Source organism: Coptis chinensis, chromosome 1 (genome assembly GCF_015680905.1).
Source record: "Coptis chinensis isolate HL-2020 chromosome 1, ASM1568090v1, whole genome shotgun sequence".
Taxonomy (NCBI): domain Eukaryota; kingdom Viridiplantae; phylum Streptophyta; class Magnoliopsida; order Ranunculales; family Ranunculaceae; genus Coptis; species Coptis chinensis.
In genome coordinates, this window is record NC_141456.1 from 83,927,216 (window position 1) to 83,930,946 (window position 3,731).

The 3,731-nt window shown below is 37.9% G+C and overlaps 1 pseudogene; it reads right to left on the bottom strand.

The window, feature by feature from the left end:
* Positions 1–1,289: 1,289 nt before the first annotated feature.
* On the bottom strand, positions 1,290–2,903 carry LOC147525520 (uncharacterized; annotated as a pseudogene).
* Between the last annotated feature and the right edge of the window lie 828 nt (positions 2,904–3,731).

Genomic DNA, 3,731 nt, shown 5'->3' on the forward strand with positions numbered 1-3,731 from the left:
TCTATAGAGGAGGGAGTTAGTGGCGTTTCCTCGCTTAAGGCGGGAAAAAAAAAGAATACACATTGTTTACTTCAATTTGAACATAATACATTTCTAAAAACCTTGTAATATGCTCACCATCTATTTGGACTATGAACAATGATTGTTCACACCGCTAGTGGACACTGAACAATCATTGTTCATACCGCTAGTGGACACTGAACAATTATTGTTCATACCCTTAATGGACACTGAACAATCATTGTTCATAAGCCTAGTGGACTATGAGCAATCATTGTTTACAGTGAACAATCATTATTTCATACCCGTAGTGGACTATAAAAAATTATTGTTCATACGCCTAGCGGACTATGAACAATCATTGTTCTCACTGAACAATAATTGTTCATACCCCTAGTGGACTATGAACAATGATTGTTCATACCTATTGGACTATGAACAATCATTGTTCACACTGAACAATCATTGTTCATACCCCTAGTGGATCGACTATGAACAATCATTGTTCATACCCCTAATGATTGTTCATAATTGCACCAAAAAAAAAAAAAAAAAAAATTGATTGTTCATAGTCCACAACTTATAACAACATTTACAATGAGGCTAGAAGTGGGGGAATATTTGGAGGTGGCATGGTATGGGAGGTAGTGGCAGAGGGGATGGGAATCATATTACGATGGTTATGAAATTGTTTTTTCTCAAAACCATACAATATCTGGCATCATTACTGCCCAATCTAACAAGATGACTGCACTAACTCATTTGTTAAGCAGACCACAAGTTCATCAACATCATCCCCGGACAAGCAAAGTTACTAAAAGTCACCATGGTCATTCATCAATTTGCAGACCAAATCTTGATAAGCACGGTCATACTTCATGGCATCACAGGCATCACAGACGTGGTGGTTCTGCATCATTACACAGATCATACAATGGGAAGCGTGGACATGCATGATCAAAGGCACTGAAATAGACAAATAGTTTCATAAGTTTTGGGAAAAGGGAATTTTAATGACAGAAATCATGCTTCATCTTGTTGGATGTATTTTTTTTTTCTCGTTGCGCTGTAAGAAGAATCATTTCGAACTATTATATAGGACGATCAGGTAATAATAAGACTGGGTGCTGTGAAATTTAGTGAACTTTTTGCAATTGAACTGTCCAATTTGCAACTGTAATTGTCTAACGGTATATTGGACTTGAATTTTCAGTCACCTTTTAGAGCGGCAACTAAACAAACAACAAATCTAATGTTTATAAAGCCAACCTGAAACCTCTCCAATAGTGTTGCAACATAAAAAAAACATACATATTATTGACGACAAATCCAAAGAAATTATTTATTTCACAATTTATTTGACAATAACTAATAGATCATGAGAACATGCAACAATTAAATTAAGCAACGGCGTCTGAGTGATATTCATCTCGACCAACTGCAGGTGCAAATGTACATGTATCATCAAAGACTTGTTGCAACTACAAATCAGAAAGGAGGCCTATTGTATCCCTTTTCTCGTCAATATGAGCTACAGATATCCTTCTTTCCCAACCTCATTTCCCACAGCAGCAACTTGTAAAGGGTCTAGGCAATCAACTTTTCACTCCATTCAAATATAGAGAGAACCAATAATCTAGGCTATACTAGGAGGATCACCAACCCAGTTATTCTAAGGCGATCAACAACCGGTGTATGCTGAGGAGGCTTGGGTTGCATCACTTCAACAACAGTGTCTTTCCCAGCAGAACCTTCACCACCTGAACTCGAAGGCACACCTGTTATGAACTCATCAGGCGTCCACCTTGGAGGAATTGAAACTCTCAACTTTAAGAGCCTTGGTCTCTGTATTGGACTGTCACTCCTAGCCGTTGCTTGGCTTCCATTCAAAACTGACTTTGCAATCCCATTAAAATGGTATAGATCAAAAACTTTTCTCCCCATAAGTCCTGTTGAATTCTTCCAACCACCCAAACTTTTGTCCAAATCCAGCAGCACCTGCCATAATTCACTTCACACTATAAACCCCATACCACAAAGGTTATCAATCAAGTTTCTCACGAGGCAGATTGATGTTCGTGTCTCTGAGTACTTCATGAAGCCCTTCCACACTGATAAAACCTACTCCTCCACTCTGGTCTTGGGCATCGAATGCCCTTCGAATATGTGATTCCCGTTCTTCCAGTTCATTCTCATTTTGAACACTAGTATCAAAAGCGAAAAGAACAGTATAATGGGACTCACTTCCCACCACCCGGGCCATTTTGGGCATTTTAGCTGCTGCCCAACTTTGCAGAAATTAAGGGGTTCCAGCAGCAACTTCCACAATTGAAGGTATTCTCTTTAGAAACATGTCGCCTCCTATATCCATCCTCCCACACTAATAGACTTTTGGATCATACCCCAATAAAGAGAGATGAGCTGTGTCACTCCCACAAGCCAACCCTGCCTCAACAGGATCCAAATTAGGTGTCTTGGCAACTTGCAGAGGAGTACGATACCCAAATCTCGGCAACAACACATCGCCTAAGCCATCAATCAGCACGTACTCGTTCTTTGGGATGCTCACTGGTTCCTCTCTCACTCATTCTAAAAAAAAGAAGTCGAATGGTTACTTATAAAACAAATGGAAGGGTGAAAGCGGTATTCAAAAAAAGGAAAAAATACGGGATAAGTTATTTTGTTCTTGAAGATTATTAAAATAGAAAAATTGAATTCGTAAGTTGTTTCAACGATGTAAATGGTTTTGAGAGTGATTATATGAAAATCCTGTATTCTAGAGTTGTTTTGAATTGAAATTGGACATTTTCTTGATAAAATAAAGGAACACAAAAAATTGGACAATCAAAGATTCTTTACCCGGCCAGAAGTAATTCTTGAAATAGTAATACTCTAGAACATACAATGGTCGGTACGTTTTGCAACTTGCACATATAACGTCCAAAGCCAGCTAAGATAACATACTATTCGAAAATGACCTGACTATTCCAAATTAAATGTTGAGCCTAAATCAGTGTTTAGAAAACCGGACCGGACCGGTGGTTGAACCGGAGTCCAACCGGAACCGGTAAATTTTCGATTCGGTTCAGTTAAAATTTGAGTTTAACCGGTTCAGCTCTAAACCGGATCACCCTTATATAATGTTTATTATTATTTTTGTTTTTTGAAAAATTGATAATGTGGGGAGTTGAACCTAACACCTAAACAAAATAATCCAAACTCCAAACTAACATACTACTATGTATTTCTTGTATAATAAATTTATTTTGATATATAATACCAATTAATATTGAATTAAAATATATATTTATTCATTTTATTATTGTAATTATTAAAAAATTTGCTAAATAAACATCAATCAGTCTGACCGAGTCGAACATCAGTCGAACCATAGTTGAACCTGGTTGAACCATTTTAACAAAAAATCGGTTTGGTTTGGTTGAACCATAGTTGAACATCAATCACCGGTTTGGTTTTCAAAACATTGGCCTAAATGGCACGTTCCATCCATGTACTAGAGAACACCCATGCAAGATGCAACCAGATAAACCTAAAGTCACTAACTCCAGGCTCCAGCTCTCTCAAGTCTATATAAAGTGTCTCGTTGCTCAGTGCACTCCAGTCTCCACAGCAGTCTTCTATTCTATTCACTCAATATGGCCAGCCAACTTGTTGGTGTTCATAGTTTCAGACGACGACCTACCACTCGAAAAGTGGCATCCAATGACGAT